The following is a 24,619-nucleotide window of genomic DNA, read 5'->3' on the forward strand; positions in this document are numbered from 1 at the left end:
CCGAGGATCGATAAAATATTCACCTAAACAGTACCAAGTGAATAAAATTTTCTTGTTTAAAATTTACATTTTTAAAATTTTATTGTAAGAAAATATGATCTTCATTTCAAAATATCATTCACTTGAAAAAATTCAAATAAATATTTTCTCGATTAAAAAAGAAATTTTCTTTCCGTGCAGTCTCGTTAAAAATTCATCTCTACTGCACAACCATATAATTATAATTACGGTTCCCCAGAAATTTTTTCAGTCGCACCTTTCATGAATTTTTATACATACATACACATCCCGCGTATCCATCCGAGCATGTAATATTGTAATGAGTATACGCATGCACGCGCGCGTTCGTCGTCCGATGCGCGCCAGAGCGGAAATCAAATGAATCGGACCGTGCAACTGTGATTTCAATGCATAATATACAACGACAGCCGATTTAATTTTAAATTGCAGACATACTATAAACAAAGCTTCGGTAGGCTGCTGTTTGCCAAAAGGGGGTAGCCAATTTCCACTCGAACATGTTACGTTAACGTGTGTGTACTGCTTTATAACCCCCGCCCAATAATTGCACGCTATTTTCCTCAACGATTTGGGTCGTCAAGCTTTCACACCACGTTATTAAAGGGTTACCTGTAGATGTTTACATGAATCATGGCAATTACTATATTTTGTTCATTCATTTCACTGGTAAGGAGTGTGCAGCTGAAATAGTAATTTATTGCTTCGATCCAACAATTTTTCAACGCAGCACATTTTTTGTATAGTTCATTTTCTACTTTTTTTTATTTATTTATTTAAAATAATAAAGTTATATTTAATCGTGAAAACATGAGAGTAAGTGTAAAAAAAAGTTATTTATTAAGTATACACTCACGTTAATCTCTATTGAGAGGAGTGTTTCATCATAACTCCATTGTCTATTACAAATAAGCGTCACGTTACATCTTTCAACAGTTACAAACAACCATTTGTTGGTAAACATATTTTCTACATGATTTTTTCAACTTTGAGTTTTCAAAAAGTATCGGTAATAATCGGTTTGGAAAATCAGAATCAGACTGTTTGGATGGATGGTTCAGAGTAATTTTATAAATTGTATAAAAAAAAGAAAAAAAAACTATTAGGGATGAAAAAGTTGAGTAAATACTCGATTGTATCTTGTAACTAAGATTTGTTATGAATTTTTACATCCGCAGTTGATGAATATCTATTCAATTATCAATTATCGATACTAATCATTGATAGTTATTATAAGCTTATCAAGAATGGACAATTAATTATTTACTTATGAATTGTGAATTGAAGTAGTTGGTAAATAACTGATCAGTTATCAATCAAGAATATACAAATAATTTATAACTCAATAATAGTGTAACGTACGATATGCAAGGCATGTCATACTGACTCTCCCTAGTAACAGCGAGGCTACTTTAGCAAGAAGGCATCGACAGGTGGGTTACATAGTGTTTTTGTATAAATTATTAGTAATAATAATCAATTTTATAAATGAATAAAATAATATTAAAGTATAATATTAATAAATTATAGTTCAAAGTACTTTTTTGTCTTGCATTGCAAAAAGCAGATATAGAAAAAAAAATTCTTAAAAAGTGAAGTATAAAGTATTTTACGCTGTAGGAAAAATTTTAATTAAAAAAAAAAATTTTTTTTTGCATACTAAATTCTGCATAGCTATGCCTTTGTCTGGAGGATAATTTTATTAATTCTAATAAATTTTTTTATATAAAAAGAAAATACTATTGAAGTCACTCAATTTTTAGTACTTATGTTAATTATCACGCGTATTTTTGAAGTATTATAAGTAGGTTGTTTCAAAAATTTAACTAAAAAAAATACCCTTCACATTGTAGTTACAAAAAGAATTTATTTTTATTTATAATTTAATAATTGACACTCAAGAATTGATATACATCCAGAGTTTATAATTAGATCTGTTATTGATAATAGTTCAATCAACAATATTATTGACAATGAAGCATTACGAATTATTGAAATAATTAAATATCCATACACACATATATGAGTTTAATAAAATTAAAAATTGTGAATAGAGACAACACCGAAAAGTTGATTAAAACGAGGCATCTTTGTTTTTAAATTAATTATTGACGTTTCGTCGACATACAGCTAAAAACTCAGACTAGTTACTTGTAAATTATTTGAATAAATAACTGACGACTACACAGTTTGTTATAAATCGCTTAGTCAATCGATAAAATAATTTATTTTTTACAACACTGAGTAATAACTTCTTACTGTTTGATTTAAAAACGATTTTTTTTGTTTTAATACGTAGGTACATCGTATAAAAAACATTCCCTTAGCATATTACAATACTCAAAGTGACCTGTTACATAGTTTTTTTTTTTTTTCAATATACCGTTTATACCAATAATTCAAACCATACTAAAAATCACTATTTTCTGTTAAAGTAAAAACTGTTGATAATATTTATTTACTTATTTTTTGCATTCAATTTATATCGATCTTACTTCCAACAATGACTTGCAATCATGAAAAAATTGAAATCACTATTATATTGTCCGTGTATTTGGGCAGATTTTGATTTGGTTAAGAAAATATGCTTATGTCAAAGAAAAAAGTAAAAGTTAAGAAATACCTTTTTGATACCCGCTAAAATGAAGAAAAAAAAGACTTTAATTGAGTAATTGGATTGACCGACTGCGAGAGGCTGCGAAACTGTCGCCGGAAGTTGGTGAACAATGCCGACCGATATCCATTACTGGTATATAAACGATCATGCGAACGGACGACTGGATTCTTACAATGGGCAGATGCAACAGCACAAACACCACGAGTCAAACTTTAATTTGCTACTTTTTGCTCGTTGCAATTGGTAAAAAAAAAAAAAAACCCACATTGTTCTATTGTTTATGGACATTTAGCGATGTAAAGAGCCATTTGGAAAGACTTGACACAGGTGACTGGAAACAAAATTGCTCGTCACTAAAAACACGTACAAACGAATCGAGTTCAAGCGAATCTTTGTAATAAGGCCAATTTCCCTTATTGTTTAAATGCGACACCAGTAGGTCATTGAATAATCAACGGGATGCCGCGTTGTTCGGCTTGTTTGCTCCAGTGCGTGTGGTCTGTTTGTCGCGCGGAGAGACAGGGAAGGGCTTGGAATTAACCCTTTGTAATGCATTTGATTAGTTCGCTTGGCGTCAGGGGGTCGTGCTTGCACGCGGATACTCGAACCCCCGAATTGGCCGTTTCACATCGTTCGATGAATCTCGATCTGAATTAATCTTGTTCCTTGGACGGCCATAAATGATCATCGACGCGATACAACAACACTTCATGAAATCAAGTATAACGTTACTTCTCAAACATTTATACACATAATTGTGACATGTCACGTAACAAACGTATTTCTTGTTTCTTTTCATCTTTTTAATTTTAAAAATGTATTAGTATTCGTAAAACATTGATAAAAGCAATTTATTTATTTGAAAAGATATCAGCTTGGTTCAATTTTATCATAAATTAGACAGATATCGGTGATGATTGCTACTGCACCATACGTGTGACATAAAAAAAAAAAAAATACAATACATACCGTACCATTTACATATGTAAACTGGAAGGTTTTATAGTAGTTATTTAAGGTAATTGCGAAAGTACTCAAGCTGGATTTTTGTGTATTGTGTATCTCCTAACACCATCCCGATTTCCACCACCTTATCCTTTTTTTCTTTAATTTACGCGTGTCCCCAGGTGTAAGTTCGTGCAAAGTTCTCCTCGTACGACTTGGTCACCCTATCATCTGACGGTCCACTAATTGCAACCACATCCTGGCATCCTGGTCAATATTAGCTTTTCTCGGAAAAGAAGCCCCGGATGTCCAAAAATCTGGAAAAATATCCACCAATCGTCTTAAAAACCGGATAAGAAATATTTGCCCATGTACTGACATGTAACAAGTAACGAAATTAATAATACGTTTACGTGCTGTTTATTTTCTTAGTCCACAATCGTCGAACAAGATACAATATCAATTAAATATTTGTTTCTTCTTTTCATATTCTTTGAATTAACTTGTACGTTTGAGTACAATCACAATCTTTTCACACGATAGTGTGTTTTGCGGCTGCGAAACAGCTCATGGCCACCACCAATACATAGAAAATTTGTAAAAGGTAATTTCCAAAATATAAATAAAAAAATTATCCGATGTTAAAGTATTTGCTCTTAATTGCACCGTTGAAAGCGCAACTTGACGAAACCGCGGTGGATACCTCGTAAGGAATTTTCAGCCCGTTTATTCCACTCCAATGCGAGTGATTTTGTTATTTTTCCTCCAAAAGCTGTACTCTGAAAGTAAGGCCCAAACGCGAACCAACGAAATATTGTCCCATAAACAATTAAGAGACACCCACGGAATAGCAAAGTTTTTGTAAAACGACTCTTTTACGCACGGATAGTGGGCCATGGTATAGGTACCCATGCAACATATATAATATACCAGAGAGCCAGCCGTGTGCGCGCGCTCATAGCAACCGTCCTTCTCTCGCTCCCAGTGCTCTTTCGTCTCCGTGTGCTCTCCACACACCAACCACCACCTCCTTCTCTCCCTTCCTTCTCCGATGGCCATCCTCTCGCTCCCACAGGGGAGCGCCGATTCCCGGACGCTGGGTGTTTTTCAGTACCCGGCAGGGCTTCGCATGGGCTGCGGGACGCGCCGCCGTTACTCTCTCGAGTCTCATCCCTCGCGCTCACACCACCTGTTCTACCGATCTTTCTACCTTTTTTTTTGTTTTTCCTCCCCCTCAGCCCACCCGTTTTTGCATTTGCTTCTCACATACCGATTGCTGTAACCATTATCTATATTGCTGGTGATCGAGGGTTACTGTTGCGGGAACTATATACGTGGAGAACTTGACCGCCGATTCGCAGTCGATACATTGTACACCTCGAACCGATTGCGCGGGTGATCTTATATGTTTACGTATAAGGTGCGCGATATTACAGTGCGCCAGTGTGTACAGTGAGAAAAGATACGCAAAGGGGATCGAGGTGCGTGTGGATGGTGACAGTAGCGCAAAAGAGGCAGGTGGCTGGTGCGTCGTTTCTTTCCTGCTCTCGTCCAGTGGTGCTTCGCGGAAGAAGACCCGGAGGAAGAGAGGAGCGCGAAGGGGGGAGAGGACGAGTGTTTTTCTGCCCGCGCCAAGGTTCGCCGAGTCCTTCGGAGCCGCGTCGGGGAACCGCTTTTTTTTTTTTGACGCGCTCCGGCTTTTGCCGCTGGCTCGACTCGTGCGGATATATTGGTTTTTTGTTTCGAAAGTGGTTGGTTGGTTGTTTTTTTTTTTTTTAAGGGATTTGTGACGAGGGGATTGTGTGGTTTATTTTGTGTTGGTTCCTTTTTTCAGTACAGTGCTGTTTTTGGTTTTTTAATTGATTGTGGTGGTGTTGCTAGAGATCGGAAGGAGCGGCAGTAGAGTTCGTGGCGAAAGTGATTTGGAAAAAAAATTCCCTGGGAGTCTTCGTGCGGAGGAAAAGGTTAGTGTGCTCTTTTGTTTCGGTTCATTGTAGGTGTATTTTATTTGCATTCTTACGATACGATATGAAATCGGTCGTCGAGTGATCAATATAAAACAACTGCATCGATGCGGGTCTGTAGGAGGATTCAGTGTGAAAATTTCAAGTTGAAAACATTTATTCAACAGGTTTCACGTATAAATATTTGACATTTTTTTGACGATAAGTTTAAAGTTGCCGTCACCAAATCCTAGTGATGTACATTATTTCATAAAAGTTAGAAATTATTGATAAAACACACTTAGTTGTCCCGTACTATGTGCTGTTATACACCAACAAGGAACTTGAAAAACTTTTAAATTGTCAAAAATTTATGTAGCCATGACATTTTATTTGATTTTTTGAACGGAGTTTGCAGATAACAGTATAGATTAGTCATAAAGTTGTCAGGTGTATTGTCAATCGTTAAGTTAATCCACCTATTGTACGAGATTTTTAAATGACGAACTTCTCCAAATTACATTTTCGTGTATAAATTAATCAAATTTACTTTTAACTAATATTAATATAAACAAATGTATAGGCTATGAGTCATTGCAGTCGCGCATTGAATAAGAATTAGGGCCCAAATGAGAAAAAAAAAAAAAAATTCTCCTTAAAGTTGCTTCTTTATCTGGGACAAATTACAGTGTTCTTCTCACGTGTGATTTTTATTGATAAAATATTTAATTGAAAGAGCACGAACATTGCGATTTCTCTAAATCGTTGCGACGAATAAAAGATTTCAACCAAGTGAAATCTGAACAATAGTATATGATTGTACTGAGATGATGATGAATCCAAAACAATTTAATTTGGTGCCGATTAAAATCCATACTTAAACCAAGTGGCAATGAATCCCCATGTATTTCACCTGTTTTCTCGGAGCACTCGTGAAAGACCTTTCGACACTTTGTACAAGAGCATCGTAGTCCCAAAACCGACCCTATACACGCGTCATCGCGTTACATATCCCTCTGGAAAAGCACGTTGAAAAAGCGAAACCAAAGCTCGTGAGAACGCGTGTATCATATTATATATACTTACCTATAGTTTTCACTCGCGTGCCCGTCTACGTGTAATAAGGTGACCCGTGTCACACTTGCCGAAGTGACGGCTTCACAAATGCACGCGCGCTATAGGTCCCCCCTCCCCCCCCAACTATATACATATATACATGCTCGAGAGGAGAAGAAGCCCCTGTATACCGTGTGAGCGGCACCCCACCCCTGCGAGGGATCGCGGGCCACTCTGCGTCAGGTGCCAGAGTAAATATAAACTTGGCGACCTGCCGGGGAACAAACTCCTAGCGAGGGGATCCCCGAAGGAACTGACGCGCTTAGCCCTTCTCCCTCCCCCCGTTATACCGTCTCTCTTCGCACCTACGAGTGATTTTGAAGTTTCGGGGATGGAATTTGCGATGCTCCCGGTGAAGCGCTTGCAATTAACTCGGGTGAGCTTACAAAAGCCCAATGTTGATATTTTCGTCGTTAAACCCAATAATGTTGCATAATTATAATGCACGCACGCATCCTGGGGGCTTTGGCAGTTTCGAAATTCCAACGTTGATGGGGAACATTCTTCGAAGCCTTCGCGATTAAATTTAATCCGGTCGGGGTGCCGGGGCTATCAAAATTCGTCAAATGACAAGAAATATCTTGCACGCCAAAATAGTCCGGGTGATTGCGATTCGCTTTGCGCCGGAGCTTTGCCGGAACTGGTGGAGAAGAGGTTATTGTCAAAGGGTTGCGCATCGGTTGAAAATTATACCGAAATTTACAAAAAAATGTCAGCTATATTCTGGAAAGTCATTAAAGTTTGTATAAAAGTTTACTCACCGAAATTGAATTGGTATATTTAAGCTCAAAGTAATTCAATTATCTGCATGTATAAATTGAAAAATTAGCAGAATAAAAGTAATCAAGCGACAATTAATTGGGTTAAAACAATTAAGCTGCAACTGTAATTAGATTACTTTGGTTCCGCCACTTTATTGCCATTCGAGTCCATGTAATGTGTTTCATTTGTAACAGGTAATGCTTATAAGCCTAGAAAATTTGTTGTTATACTTGAAAAAAAACCCCTATTACATCTTGACAGTTATCTCTTATTCGTCATAGATACAAAAAATCAATTAGTTCTTCGAGTCGATGACCAGGAAAATTCCAAAAATCCAGGTGTTTTCCTCGAACATTACAGTTAGATCGAAAACGAAAACATCGACATCAGAGCCCGTTACACATAATTACAGTTTGCATAATCGATAGACTCATCTGCCGTAAATTAATACTCCCCTGTATGCAAATAATTATTCAAAACGGCGTACGCTCGCTTTTACATTTGCATGTATCCAGACTCGCTCGACGTGGTCAAACTAGATGTCATTACGCGCATGAAATAAAAAAACAAAAACAAAAAAAAGTGTGGAAAACAGCTAGGCGTATCATTACCCATATTAATACACCGACAAGACAAAACGACGAAGTAGCGTTCAGCATCGGCAAATTGCGCGCTTTTTCCCTATGTATATTAAAACAAATGGATCAAACAAAACGCCACGCTTGTGTAATATACATAATAATCACCCATTAACGTTTGCTCGCTCATCTCCGCTCTAATGCTCAAACAATTGGCTCGCCTTTTTTTTTGCCCCCACTTACAATTTGCTGTAATTTCAAAGGAGCTTGTACATCCCGTCCAATCTTTCAATCACCAATCGACAACCATTGATTTTCTCGACCGTCAAAGTTATACTCGACTGTTCACAGCACACGCTTGTGGCATGGACGCGTCAAACCAGCTCGTCCACCCCTGTCGCTCGCATACACCGCACGTATGTCGATGCACATCAGGACTGGAAGCGTCACTTTTACGCGATTCCGGTTTCTCTTCCCTCAAGCAAACGGAAGAGCAGCACCATCCCCCGTAACAGTGCATGCGTGAATATCAGGCGTATACGCAAGAGGGGGACGTTTGTCGCGCAGCGTAGTAAACAAGCCGATTGTAATTAACTCGAGAGCGACGATGACGGTTCCCTTTACGTCGCGATCGTAATTATGCTCCTTTGTCCTTCGTTTGCGTATACGCGTCAACTTACATACTCCCACGCACTGGATTCTCACCCCAAACCCCTGTTTTGAGCCAATAAGCTTCGGTCTACTTCTTTTTTGGTGCGTCGATCCTCCGTAGTTCTGGCGTCTCTGTTAAGGTATGCGGACTCTCTTGTAAATTAATATAGTCGTGTTTTTTGACACGTTCGATCACGCGTGCTTCTTTTTTACGACTATCCTGCATTTTCGAACTGAGTCTTGTTCGTAGTCGTACTTTTGGCAAGAGAAGGGGTTGATTTTTTTTCACACGAATTCCAAACTCTCAACATAATCCACCGTGGCACTATTTCTTTCGATTTGGGGTCGATTGATGGTTTTAGCTAATTTGAATTTTTTTTTTTCGAAGCTGTGTAACACGTGTAAACTTTATATCCTTTGAGTGTAGTACAAAAATGACGTGTGCCACACAAATATACCTTACTAAGGTGGAGAGTCCTCTGTTTCGCGCCCTCATATCGCGATTTTATTTATCATGTGGTGAATATTTGTTTATCGAATTTTTTGAAAGCTTAACCAAGGTAATTGCATGTTACTTTGTGCGTTTTCGTGCACACCTGGGAATAAAATTTGGGAAAACATTTTCAGGGCCAAATTTAAACGTCCACTCTGGTTGGGACGAGATCATAGAGCTACATAAATTATTTTTCGTGTCAAAAGAAAGCAAAAAAAAAAAAAAAAACCCCTTTCCAGTGCAAACGCGCTTCCTTGAGTAAAAAGCTTTTTTAAAACGATGCTCGCAATACGCAACCATTAAGGTGCTTTTCATTCCTCTGGCAAAGCACGAAGCTCTTTGAAAAGTTTGTTTTTCTTTGATGCATTTATTTTAAGCTTTATTATTAATGATCAACATCCATTAACATAAGTACATTGAAGAAATTCATACGTTTGCATAAATACGTCAAGCGGAAATATCTAAACGCACTCCTGAGATGAAATACATAGGGGCAAATTCGAGCAAATTTGAGAAACGTGACCCGAATCATACCGATTTATTATTATTGCAACCATTGCTAACATTATAAGCGGTACTGTTTGAAAACGTGGTTCTGAAAATTGATGGTTTTTCCTCAAAAAAATATATTAGAAAACCATTAAAATTCTTCACCATGAAAATCTAATGAACCCCGAAAATGTAGCCCAATTATGATATACACGTATTCACCAAAGTGGACCATGTAACTTCATAATTCGGTAAACTGTAGAAGCATAATATCTCTGACCCAGGGCTTCGAGGGTACACAAAGATGAAATTTATGATGTTGCCTCTGCTCTGGCCGCTAGAATTTGGTTTCGCAGACCCTTCTTTTTTTGTCAAATTCATCAATGGCTCGTTACAACAGTCACCAATAGTACAAAAACCGAGAAAAAAAGGGTTTCTGGCGTTCCAATTTTGAACATATTGTGTGGAAGCTTCATAATAAAACTCGATCCCATCGATGCAAAGTTCCATTTATCGAAGCCACCAAGCAAAAAAACAATTTTGCGAATCAAAAACTTGTTGGGATTAAAAAAAAACAAAAAAAAAAAAAAAAAAAAAAACTTAAAGGCTTGAATCACAAAGAGAAGCAATTCGAAGGGTTGAGGGAACAGTTTCCACTTTGAAAGTACATGACTTTTAACTACATGTACAAAAGAGTAAATATCGCCGGTGTGTGTATAGGTATTAGACATGGAGGTCAATGAGGAAGCGAAAGGAAGAGACGCTAGCTGCGATAGGTATAATATATATGTATGCAGGTACTACAGGGAGAGAGAAAGAGAGATACTGCCGCCTTCTCTTGCGCTATATATGATACATAAAGCTACATTGCATATAGCGGCCAAAGAGCAGGGAGTATAGGTTGGCCGTTGCTAGTTCGTTGAACTCCTCGTCGGGGAGTAAGCATATATACATACATATATATATATGGCACCTCGCGGGGTTTTATACTCTCCTCTCTTGCTGGTACTGACCGATTCTTCGCTTATACACACGCACACGTATATACACCTACGTCGCTCGATCTGTGTATTCCGCGTCACTTGCGCCTCCACCACCACCTCCCTGCACCTTTCAGGTTTCTTCTTCTTCTTCTCCTTTTTATCTTCCCTTCCTTACGATTTAAATTCAGGTTACGCAGTAGATCCGTTTCAATTTCCAATTTCATTCGATTCCATTGGGTGGACCTTTCTTCGGGAGCGAAATAATCCGCTTTCGTGACTCTCTCCGGATGACGCGGGGGTGTACGGGCTACGGGAGACAAGACTGTACTTTGAACGTGGGGTTTTGTGGCGTACCCCTCATCCATGGAGAGGACAAATCGACTGGCCTCGGTTGTTCATTAGCAAAATGAAATGGAATGTTTTGCAATGAAGTGAAAAATAATGATGATTGAAACAAACTTTCAAATTTCATTGGCTTTTTTTTTTCATACGCCTAAGTTTAACTCTCGAGTTTGTTTTACGTGAACTGAATTATTTAACTGAACAAAAGTCACGTAATATTGCGTATGAAAGAAAAAGCTCAGTGATTCGAAGGTTACTCGGATATTTACGTTTAATTTTAACCCATAAAAAGAAGAGGGAAGGTAAGATGTCTAGAACAATTAGAAAAGTAGGTATAAGGCTCCGACGTAATCTTTGGACTTTCGGTCGATTGAACTGCTGCGGTTTCCCTTTCGAAGGTGCTGGAAAGGCCTAAATCAGATCAGCGATCGTATCATCCAGAAAGAAATTCTCGATCCACAAATAATACGACTCTCCTTTCTGAATCAGGACGAATCTCAACCAGACACACTTTTTTATGCTACTTTGATCATTTGACAAAGTTTAACTCACTCGTTTTTACTGCGTAGGTTGTTGAGCTCAGTGAGGTTCTCGACTTATCAATGTTGTGGAATCGGCGTATGAATTTCGGAGATTATTAAAGTAAATTTCAATATACTCAGTAATAGAAATGATCTCGCTGATTTTAATACAATGGATGTCGTGAATAGCAGATTATATATTCCTTGTATGTTTTAAATCATGCAAAGAACGAGGAACTTGCTATACAACGTCTACTCATTGTTGTTGGCACTCAAAAGATGAGTTGAGCAAAATCAATACGAGAGGGATGAAGAAAAGCATGAAAACAGCGAGAGAACCGAATCGCAGATTGTAATAAAGAAAATCGCATCTAATCTCTTTCATGCTGCGAGTTGCGCTTTTTACTCCCGGCATATAATTCAACGGATGGACGTGTGTACGTATATAGGCTTCGACCTACATTTTCCCCTTTAAAAGCGCCCACCCTTCAATATCCATCAATTTTTCCCGACTTTAATCAGAACGAAAGTTCCTTTTTCCTATATATTCGAGTGGAGAGGTGTACAGATAAAAAAGAAAAAAAAAAAAAAAAAAAAAAAAAAAGTGAACGAGAGAAAAGGGAAGAAAATGAGAAAGATGGACCGAACACCCGGAGATCTTTCATCCACCGGCGATTAAATTCCTCCCTTTGTGCAGCCTCATTCGAAATGCTCAAATGCTTAGAACTGGATAAATTGTCCCTCTCGATCTTTGCCTTTCCGAGCCATCTGACGAAAACAATCATCCACCCACCGTTTTTTCCCCCCTTTCTTTCTACCAATAGAGACATCAACTTTCTCCAAAAAACCAACCGAATTTTCGTCCCAATATCGTCATCATGTACACATGTAACCTACATGAAGTCATCAGCACAGGTGTTTGCAAACGAGTAATTGGTATCCAGTTGAATGTCCTGAACAAAGTTGTGTATCCTTACACCTTTGAAGCTACGTATACTGCTTTTTTTCCCCGCCTCTTTTTTTCTTCTGGTTTTCATGCCAAACGGGGAATTCAAAAATCCTTCCGGAAGCGGATCGACCAAGTTTGCGTGCGCATCGCAGGAAAAGGCTTCCTCTCCTCTTGATGCTTTGCCTCTCGGTTCGATCGGAGCGACTGTTCCGTTCGTAGTCGGGATTCTTCCTCTTTTTCCAACTCTTTGGGTGGTTGCTTTTTCGGCTTACTTACCCTTTGCTTATCTTCCTCCTTTCACTGAATTTTTCATACGTTCCGTTTTCCGTTGTATACGCATCTGTAGCATTGTCATTTTTCGGATTATCTGTTGATTTTTACGAGGTTTGCGGCGTATTCATTAACGAGGATGGCAAGCTTTGTTCCACTGCGTTGGGCTGCTGAAAATTGAAATAAATGATTGTGCAACGTCACGTGAAACAACTAAAGGTACATTCCAAGTAGTGGACCAATAACTTTATGGTAAAAATCTTAAAACTTTACTTGTATCCTTGATCTTTTGTAAATTTAGAAAGTAGTTTTAGTGCAATAAGAAGTCGAGCAAACAACTGTTACCAAATGACTGTAATATACCCACAAAATACGAAAAGTAATGAAAGTAACCAAGTATGGTATTCAAACTGCTGTAGTAAAAAGCCTACCTGCAATTAAAAAATCGAAGAAAGGAATAAAATGTTATTATCAACATAAAAAGTAAAACCAAAAACACAAGTTGACCAAATAATCATTACCAAGATTACACACAATCAGAAAAAATAGAAAACGTGATGGATTAATGTCTCCTCAACTTAATCGCCATGAAACAATCGTTAAGTAGATGTAGATATACAGGGAATAATCGATTTGCTTCATAAAAAACAGAAAACAAGTACTAAAACCTAGCTTTTTACAACAACTTCAATCACAAAATCTGTGGCCAAGTGGTCTCGGTTGGGGTACATTATTTTCACGTGAATGAACAATGTTTATACGGACAATCGAATGTCTTAATCAGGTATAAGAACTTCATTATGAACTTCTTGAGTAAGGCCAGACTGTTTTATTGAGGATCGATACAGCTAGTAGCGCCCGAAGCGTTTCAATTGCACGATCGAGCAAAAAGAAGCCATTCGCGGGATACGTGCGTGACAATATTACTGCTTCGCATGGAAAATTTATGCGCAGCACGTAACGGGTCAAAACGCGATTTTGAGGATACGATACTCTTTTTTTCTATTGGCCTATACTGTTACAACAACAACAACAGATTCAGGGCATTTATGTTTTTATTCAGATTTATTCCGATACCTAACGATGAATAGTCTTACAATAAACATAGCTGGATATGCTTACACCATCGATATATTTCTATTCATGCTGTTTACGTGGTAAATATACCCGCAGCATTGCTTAATCAGAATAATTGACGAAAATTATTCCGAGCACCAGATTGAGACATTCTTCGATCCTTGAAGACTTAACACAAATGACCGGCTTAAAAATTCCGGTCTTGAAAGTGCTTTTGGTTAAATGGCACGCGCAATGAGTACGAGCATGAACTCGGGCGCAAGGATGCCATTTCCAGTTGGAATAAGGCACGCGAAGCTATAAGCTCGTAAAATTTAATTTCACCCCGGTTTCTCGGTCGGCAGTTTATATATTTTTTATAATGTCTCGCAAATGACGAAATAGTTCGTGTGTACACGTGTATGCCTAATTTTACGGAAACACGAATCCTCTTCCGCGAGAAAATATCGAAACTTTGTAAATGACGAAGCAAAACAACGCAAATGTTTCGAGTATATATCACCTCGGGGACACGCAAGTAACCCCCGGCTCGACAAACAACTGCTTCCTCATGGGCTTTTACGACCGATTTTTGATGGGCTCCTCCGTTACCATATACATATATATAATAACAAGTGCATCAGCCGAAATACAGAGAGAAAGAACTAGTCTAGCTCCATTGTCTCCCCGCAGGTTTCTCCTCGGGGGCGACGCGGGTATGGCATCGGCTCGCGGCAAACTTAGTTTCCGCTGCATGGCTGGCTCCTTTGCGCGCCAAAGTCATACTTAGTTTTAACAACCTGTGCCTGGGCGCTCGATACCTATCTCTCGCCCGAGGCATCGGCTCCTCGACTTCGTAACAGGCAATCTCGCGAGCCGGGATATTTTTTTTTTCCTCCTCTCCGTGTCCCACCGTCGCCGGCGTCGTCTCCGAGTCTTCGAAATGGAAATTACGGCCCGAGACTATATACTTTCAGCCCATCAAAGGTAAAGGCAAAAATCAGGGGAGGAATCTCACCGGTGAACCTTACCGTCGAATCGCGTGACGCTCGTATGGCTCGTCAAATTTTACCAAAACCACGTTCCATCGTGTACCTTTGCTCTGAAGCTGACAAAAATAATCAGCCGTCTCATCGACAATACATTGCCGTTACGAACGATTATTGATTACCCCCCTTTTCTCCAAGCGCAGCATACATTATAAACCGTCCGAGAGTTTAATCCGCGAGGGGATGATAATTTACGTAATCTCGGCCAATCGGTTAAATTAAAAAGTGTACATCGTATTGTTGTCATCCTGAAGAGCGCGTTTACGGGAAAAAGTTCGCTTTGTGAGGTACACGTGTCTCTCTGAAGCGACAAGTACCACGTTAATTACACGAGTGGGCGTACCAGCCAAGTCTCTGTGGCACCTGGGCGCATTCGTATGAATTCCGAGCAAACGAACCCCTCCACCCCTGGTATACCCACGCTCTCGCGAGCTCGCGTTTGCCTTTGCCCCGCGACATCCCCGGGTACGCAGTTTCGTTCGAGAGGCAGAAAAAGAAAATAGTGAAACGCGGAGCTTGCTTGGAACAGTAGCAGAGTTCGGCTGGACCGATTCCACACGTGCAAATATCAAACGGTCCGTTTATGCGTTCCACACGACCAACTGTACACACGTATAGCAATGGCATTTTAAATGATGTATACTCCACCGGTCAACTTTTCCGGGGTAAAGTTCGGGCGGGTGCGCACGTACAAGCGAGTTCATATTAAACGAGGAGACCGTACAGCGGAAGTGAGACGAGGAGGCTCCGGAGATAGGAAGAGGTTAGGGAGCGAGACGATGAAATAGTGGACCGGAGATATTACAGAATATTAATCCTAGCGAGGACCCCACCCCCGCGCACAGCTTGCTTTATATATCTCAGTTTGCGGGTCCAAACAACCAACATGGATACCACACTTGGGTGGAACTGTACCGTTGACATATGCAACATTTTATGTATTGTTGCATCGAGTTGGTTTCAACCATACACGTAAAATTGAATAAGGTATATCAGGGAGTAATTTAGACGACTCGTACCACAAAGCCGGAGTCGTTGGACACAATGGGGTATAATATACAGAGTGACGTAAGAGACTGTCCATGCGAAGCAGCAATCAAGTTGCATTCAACGAAAGGGGCCATCGAGCTTGGACAAAGTATAAACCCAAGGCGACAGGGTGTTGGTGTGCCCTTCCCGAGACTGTACGTACAGTTGGTCTTGGAGACGAGGCAGCGCGCATCAAAAGTACTTTCGGCGTGGGATTCCCCGTTGGGCAAAAGGGCCGCAGTTCTCCAGAGGAAACCTAATTCGAGGGCCCATTGCTACCCCCTCCCCACAGAGCCATCGCACAGACAGAGAGACCACGCCTCGTGCATATTCAGTGTATTTGCGCAAGAGTCGCCTCTTCCTCCGTCCCATACATATATCAGTAAACTACGATGCCGGAGAGAGTCCGAGGGTGTATGAATACGGACCAGCGGTGCGAGCTCCAAGGGGGTGAAGGATCGTTATGGCGATACAGCGGTCGTACACGTTGTATGCCAAGAGCTTAGCGAGGAATGTACACGGATGTACGGGAAATGAATTCGTTGCGCGGTCAATACGTGCCGAGGCATCGATGATTTACTCCCGTTTTACAATTCATTGCGTTACTCGACTTTAAACATTGATATCAAACGAATTTGATATCTTTTTTTCTTTTCTTCTTACAAGTCAATCATCGTGGGGCATGGAGGGCTAAACTTTAAAATGGCACTTTTGTTCTTGATTGTATACCTATCTGCCGTGCTCTGGAGTTTATCGATTCAAGATATTAATATTTGGTCCGCGAGATGAGCAACTATACGGCCAACACTCTACAACAGTTGAGTATTTAATACTCGGTGCCAAGAGGGACTTGCCTTTCGAGTTAGCGCAGTTGCCGTATAATTGTTGCTCCATTGTCCGTAGGTATCTGTGGAAATGTCCGATCGAGCGAGTTCGATGTGTTTCGTTGATTTTCAATGGGGTCTCAAAGTTATCGAGGCTTCGTCCTTGTGGTCTGGAAGCAGTGCGGCTAACAACTTTGATAAATAAAATTTGGGCCATTTTAGTACAGCGTGCACATAGTTTGTGTAACTACTTCGGGCGTCCAATCAAAGTGTGAGCTCTTCGGTGGTAGAAGTAAGTAAGGGAGCGTCTTTATAAAACACAACCAAATCGTACAGCGATAAACAATCGTGCTACACGTTACAGTGTGTCTTGTCCTTCTTGAATGCCGCTTCCGAATGATTCTTTTTTTTTTTTTTTTTTTTCATAGAGTTGGTAAATCGATGAAATAAAATACAAATGGAGACATCAACGTGACAACTCCACCACGAATTGCCATTAGTTTCTTTGAACCTCTGTTTCTCATTCTTTGGAATCAAAGTCAGGTGTGTTTTGATGGTCTCGAGGACGTTGTACACCAATGAGGTGCGCACGTAGCCAGTCGGAGAATCCGTGTAATCTCTCCAAATCCATTGGTGAACCCCATTCGAAGACCTGCTCCCGCGCGCCCATACGTCTCGTCTCGTCGGTGACTGCTATTGGAAATTTACGTTCTAAAGCGCACAAAGGGATGCGTGTGATAGTGTAGAACTTTTGACAAATCCAACCGTCCGAGGGTACGTAGCACCAGTACATTGCGCGTAAATTTCTGGGTAGTTCTATTTCATTTTGATTGTTCTCGTAATGTAACATGTATATCTGTACTGCCGATGCGAGTTGCCGAGTTGTGACGAGGAATCTGCAATATTGTTCTACAATTTTTGGAGGATTTATCAAGTACTTATTCATCAATCAAAGCGAGATAAGAAAATATTGATAACTTGTTGGTCAAGTTGACATGAAGTTGTTTGGAAAATTATTTCATTCCTGTTTCATTTTGTGAGGACAGAGTTTTCAAGCCATGCACTATATGTCATTGTATTGTCATTCAACACATCGCCATTCTTACGTGTACAAAATAATACTATGGTTTGTACAGAAAAAAAAAAAAAAATATTGCCTCTTAAAAGTCTGATGAAAAGTTCAATTACCTATAGCAATACGATTTGATATATATTTGGGCGAATGTTTAATGAATAGGAAATGGCAATCACGCGACGGACGAACAAATTTAACAATTTGACCAAATTTCCAGGTCGTGCGCAATGTGTACACGAAGCAAACAGATGTACCAATGGGCACACTCTCATTACAATTGTATCAAAGCGATGTCCTTTTTGCAAAGTGTGTGCCCTCGTATACGTGTATCGTGTACATATCACAGTGTCCGCAATTTCTCATATGTATATACACACGTACGCTCAATCAACACCGCCTAAATGGATTGAGGGACTGCAAATAGGGGCAATACTAACTTTTTACGTTTAAAAATCTGTTGTCAGTTCAAATGTTGACGAATTTTTAATACATATATATACATTATTTAGTAAGTTTATTACGAAGCTATGAGAATTTTAAGATTGATACGCTACGGAGAATGACTAGATCGTATTTAAACGTTTCATAAAAAAAACTTTTCCCTCATTCAATTAATTTGTTCGGAGCGAATTTGCCCCTTTGTTTTGCACACGTTATCGTAGCTTAGCGGTCCTAAGCCAATCTTCAAAATGTCAATTACACACGCCGCTTTTTTTTCAAGCCACACACACGACAAATCACGAAATAAAGGCACCTTTGTTAAGATAAAATTTAAATAAAGTTGTGATGGGAAAAAAAAAAACAATACAATAATGCAAAGAAGAGTTGACAGCAACATTTCATCAACAAATGGTTACGTATATTACGTGCACTCAGTCTTCTACGCGATGAAAGTATGAACAGACGCGCACCTCGCAATATACCCGTCACGACAGAAGCATCTCAAGGAGTCCCTGGCGCGTGCGAGCCCTTTTCAACATCACTTTTCGTCACGTGATTTTTCACCCCTTTAACTCCTCGGCTCTCACATGAAACAGCGCCTCGAGCCATAACAACAGCCCTCCGAGGCACAAGAGACAAAAGCAGAGTCCCGAAGGGGGACGACGGTAGACGCCGCGCCAGACTAGGAGGGATGTAAAATTGAAAATTCCGAGATTTAATTTTGCACGAGCTCCCTTTCTCCGTGCAAATGGGCGGGAAAACTCTCTGTGTGCGGTCAGTATAATATGCACGTTTGAATGGACCATCGCCACCGAGCGTGGTATCACGGGTATGGCAACGGCGATCAGCCTTGGGGGATGAAAGGATGAGCCTAGCTCGGGGCGTATCTGCTTCGTTTTCATAGCTAACGATAAGTCAACAGTACGAATCCGCCCGATGATGATACGAAGTTTGTGCGAGATAATGAGAAGGGAGTTGTTTTTTTTTTTTCTTTTGTTACGTACAAGTTTAGGGGGTTTCGAAGCGAAGAAATAAAATCTTGCGTATTTATAGAAAAAAATGTAACGTTATTACTTCATTGCGCGGTACAAAAAGCAGATACCATTTCTTCGATGTAGTTGACAAGATGATCGATGCTTTACAGTTTTTATACATAGCTATAGGACAAATTACGTACATACTTGATTTTGCTTCGTTGTACAGGAATAATTGGTAACGGAAAAAAAAAAACTAAATGTTGAAGGTTACGTACAGTAAACTGCACAAAGGCGGGCAAAAGTTTGTTTTAGAGCTTTAAATGCTACAATCATTGTTATCTCATGTACTTAATCATCGTATAATGCTTACACTTAGATTCAACACAATTAAATAAAATGAAAATCTTGCGATTATTGTTGTATTTCGTCAACATTCGCTTGAAATCATTTTTTATTTTTTTATCTTTTTTAATTGTGAAAAGCTCACAATGGAACCTCCAAGAAATAGAAAATAAAAAATGTGTGCCACATAATTTTCTCTTGATTGTTATGATCACATTGTTCTTATTTTTGAACGAAATTCACGCATACAAATATTTTCCACCCATACTATCGTTGAAAATGCAGGAAAATATTCTCAGATAAAATTACTATGCTGGAAACATTCAAGTCCAGTGATTACGCCACTGATCTGAAAACACAACTAGTTCCAGAGTCTGTTGTGATTGGGGGCGTAGTCCGACACATTATACTTACATGACTGTTAGTTTTTAATGGAGTGGTAGCGTGTTGTGTCACACACTCGTGCAACTTGCAGCGTTCGATTTTCGGAGCAACCGAGGCATTACTTGCTGCTCGAGTGACGTTACGATGTGAATTTGCATGAGCGTTGATAGTATACGTAAATGATTATTGATGCATCTCACAAAGTAGCCATCACCTGCTTGTCTGTTAGGCGATTCACATGTTATATATAGTAACCAAACAACGCCTACTCACGTATGCCTTATATTTTGGCTATACGCTTACTGCTACTTTTCACGCAATCCTGCTCTATAGGTTTATATGGTTTATATCGCCAGAGCAAACAAAACAAAAAATAACACCGTCACTTAATATTAAATGTAAATTATCTTCCGTGAATTTCGTTATTTTTTCATGATGAATAATTTTGATGGAATGAGCTTTCATAGCTAAACAATTACATGTAAATTAATAATTTGAAATCAGCACAGGGAAAGTAGGCGTGTAAATCTTTGTTCAGTACTTCATTTACCTCCCCAAAAACAAAAAAAGGAAAACAATAAAACGTCCACGTTTGACAATGTATCCATTGAGACACTTGCCAATACTTTCTTCTAAACCCTCCATTAATCAATACTTTGAAAATATTTATTGAAATAACTAGTAACACGTATGATCAACGAACCTTATATACTATCATACTTTAATAATGTATCTAATTTTGCATAAAAAAAGATTCTTTTTTACATGTCAACACCACCACACAGGTTGTAAAAAAAAAAGTCAAAAATAATATAAAACTCAGGGAACACGAATTATGTGTGGTTTTGTCAGTACGTTTTATATTGTAAAAACTAAAAGTAATTTAATAGTCGTGTATATGCCCGGGAAAAAACTCGAAACATCACAACAGAGAGCAAAGTAATTAAGCGCACGAGAGTGTAGAGTGCACTTGACGTGAATTTATTTAAAAACGCGCGCTTCACAAAGAAAATGAGAAAATAACGTCACGCGGATTAAAACGTATATACTTCTGCTATACCGTCAAAATCACACCTACCTATACCGTTCGAATAACTTGTTTCCCCACAACTGCCACTACGACCCGTAATTGGCACGCGAATCACTTTCGATCCATGCTCCTCATCAATCGTAAAGGTAAATAAATACACATAGCGATTGAAGTGGATTCATCATTAGCGATGAAAAGATTCATTACGTTTTTCACGTAAAACTCCAACAATTACGATGAGACGTAATCGTATACGTGATGTTACGGGTGGTGGTACGGGATTCGTTTACCATCTCAATGATTACGACACACAAGAGAAAAGAAAGAAAGAAAGAAGCAACAAACGCACATGCACTGTTTTAACCGAGTAATTAACGTCGGAGCCAAGTATGAATTCACAGACTGATACGTATCAGTCGTTGGGCTTTAATTACTCAAGTTCATTATTTATCTTCTCAGGCAGGCTACACACGTGTACGCGCGCACTCATCAATAATCCAATGGACCGAGAGTAGGAGAAAACAACCAGGAGCCTCCACAAACGTATAGATGGAGGGAAGGAAGAATCAGAACAATCAATAGAGGGGAGAGAAGAAACGCAAGAAGAGGAAATTCTTTGCACGACCACACGCTCTCCCTCTTTTTTTTGCGTATATTCCCTGTTTCTCTTTGTTACATCAAGATTAGTGCTACTTTTCCGTATTTTCTATATTTTTATACAGCTCGCTAATTGTAAAATTCAATACTTATTCATCACCTTTCATACATATTTAATTATTGAGTCAATATTTACTAGTTACCGTATATTACCGCAAAGAGACGTGTGGGGCTCAGCCCCATAGTTCAATACATCATATCGGTATCCCTCCCTTTTCTTTACCTCTCTTGTTACAAATTATCATTGGCACTACGTGAAGATAAATAAACGGCAGTTTTTACTGTTATTGTCCAGTGATTTGTTAGATATTAAATGTCCTATGGATATTTTTCACATGCAGCCGAATAAAATCTCTGGACTTGGCATTTAATCCAATTCGCTATTGTGGTCCAGTGGGTATACGGGTAATGAACCTTCATAGACTTTTGAGAAACATTTCATGTTCAACTTGTGTTCAATAGCATGACACTACTATATATCTGTAGAGAACAAATACCGGATCTGTCAAAGTTAAAGTCTCTCGCCTCGTTTTGTCCTCGTGGACGCGCGTGTGAGTTTCTTATTCCGGACTTTACAAGGATCTTTGTCCCCTTCATCCCCTAGCTCCGTCTCCTCGACTCGCAGTTTAACATCGTCAAGCAAACTGCAAGTGCTGGGAAATCGACTTTTCATTGCTTTCAAAGTTGCCGACAGGTCAACGACGGCGAGAGGAAAAATATCGAGGAGCACCCTTCATCCCCTTGTATTATCTCGCGGTTTGCCGGCACCCCTTGGATTATACATGACTTTTCTCTCTTTCCCTCCTTACATCTAGGTGGCAAAGCTCCTGTGGCAGGACGAGCAGGTCTGGAGTTTGCATATTGCAGTCACGTTCGCTGCAACAGCCACACTGGGGTGTACGGACCCGCGGCTATACCCCCGATATTCCGGATTCCTCGGGCGACGTCCACCCGCCTCTCTTTCTTTTACATCTGTCTGTCTTTGTCTATCGTTGGTATACACTCGTGGAGCACATAGTCTCCTTCTTTGTCTTTGCACTTAAAGTTGACTTCGAGAAATCCTCGCTTTGCTACTGTATACATATAACCCGTCGCACACAGTTGCAGTCTCTTCTTATTCCTGTGGTCTGGGTATATAAGCTCACCGTGCGAACTTTAAATGGAAGTATGGTACTCGCTTTCCCTCGGTTTGTTGGTAACTGCCCCTTTTCTTCTTCTTCCCTTTTTTTGTCCCATGTCGCGTTTTATTATGTTTTTTTTTTTTTTTTTTTTTTTTTTTTGTACAAAGATGGGGTGTGTTTTTGTTGTTCTCACATTGTTTTTTCTACTCTTGTGCCAGTTGCGTATAGGGGGTAGGATTTTTGTTTTTTTACCGGGTTGATTTTCGTCTTAGTTTTGTTCTCCTTTCAAACTCCATGCAGTCCTTCTTCGATGAATGTAGTGGAACCCTTCGCCAAAGTTCATGTGGTCAACGTTTGGCCAAACTTTGGCCAAGCTTGAGAAAATCCCAAACTTGGATTTTCATTGGAATATTTTACTCAATATTTTTCGTAAGTCATAATATATGCAAACCAACTAATATCCTGACGCAACAAATTAATGTTTTAGACGTTTGGATGGACATTTGCTTAGCTTGAGTCAAATATTTCAACAAAAATCCAAGTTTGGGATGTTCTCATTGCCCAAGCTTGGCCAAACGTTGACCACATGAACTTTTACGCAAGTTTGGCCAAACTTAAAAAATTTTTACGCAGGAACGTAGTTGTGGTAATGTGTTTGAGAGCGTGCCTGCCTATAAAGGGTTTTTGGAACGATCCTCATAGAAAACAATTGAAGGTGAAAAGAAGCAACAGTTTTTCCAGCAAGACGTCATATCTTCAATAATAGAGAGATGCCAAAGCACGAGAGGGATCGCAAGAGATGGTGGAAAAGTGGGGGGGAAGCACGCAGTCGGCGAGCTCGAAAAAAAAAAAAAATAAGGAAAAGAAAACAGCACGAATGCACGCGCGTAATAACGAGAAAGTAGAAAACGCGAGTATGAAACACTCGAGAGAAGGAGGGGGATGGGGGAAGTGGAGGAGGGTTGGGAAAAGAAAAGTTTTTCCCTTAGCTGGCGAAAATAGAAAAAAAAAGTACCCCATCGCGCTCCCGAGCCTCCCTCAATCACGCAAAGTGCCCAGTTCTTCGCGACCATATCACCTTGTATAGCTGTGCGCACCACCTCGTCCTCATATTGATGCGTGTCTTATAAGTAAGCGCGCCACACTGTCTGTGGTTATACACGCCAAGCGAACATCACACGCTTCAGCTGTTGGCCTCGCGTGTACCTCCCCTATGCACGTATTCACGGGAGAAGCGGCCGTGCAACCCACATTGCTGGGCGAGAACATTATGGGCACGGATGTGTACGACGCGGTGTAGGGAAGAAAATACAAGAAGCCGGGGGACAATGGGGGGGGGGAGGAGGAAGGGGCAGTTGGATTAGAAGACGCGAGGAGGTCGGTGGATTCGCGGATAATGGGAATAAACGGGAGGCTAGGAAAGGAGTTTCGTTGGAGTTTCATGGGCTTTGGTTTCATTTGCAAAAAGGGGAAACAATGGCAACGAATTAATATCGGGATGGGTATTATATGAAGAATTACAGGAGTAAATGTAATAAAATCTGTTGATCAACGGTTTACGTGGGCAATGAATGTCAGATTTTTTTTTTTTTTTTAATCGTATGGGATGATTTTGCGGTAATAATGCTTTTTTTTTATTGAGGGTAAATACCATTATGGTCCATTAGGGGTTACAAAATACGATGCAGCGAAGCCATTTGTCACTGCAGCGATTAGCTTGTACGAGTCAACAAAACCAAATTACCCGCTCACCTTGTGTGTGTGTGTGTATTTACACTAACGAGGTATACGAGGTACAAACGTAAATTAATAGCGACGAGCACAAGTTATTGCCCCGAAATGGAAATTGATGTGGCTTTTACTCACGTCAAATTGACGGGTAAGTTATATTAATGCTAGAGATATTTCGCTGTACATTGAACGGTTGTTGCTTGATTATAGTTTCTGCACTCGTACA

The 24,619-nt window shown here is 39.7% G+C and overlaps 1 protein-coding gene across 1 annotated transcript in view; it reads left to right on the forward strand.

The window, feature by feature from the left end:
• Positions 1–5,474: 5,474 nt before the first annotated feature.
• LOC106640587 (protein turtle) overlaps positions 5,475–24,619 on the forward strand; it is a 285,202-nt gene continuing 266,057 nt past the window's right edge. The window contains exon 1 of the mRNA XM_089594743.1: positions 5,475–5,544. The gene's annotated coding sequence lies outside the window, so the exon portion shown is untranslated. The remainder of the gene's footprint in view (positions 5,545–24,619) is intronic.

The sequence above is a fragment of the Copidosoma floridanum genome, unplaced genomic scaffold (assembly GCF_036245765.1).
Source record: "Copidosoma floridanum isolate Cflo_tuat_1 unplaced genomic scaffold, Cflo_Japanese_pri ptg000001l, whole genome shotgun sequence".
Classification (NCBI taxonomy): Eukaryota; Metazoa; Arthropoda; class Insecta; order Hymenoptera; family Encyrtidae; genus Copidosoma; species Copidosoma floridanum.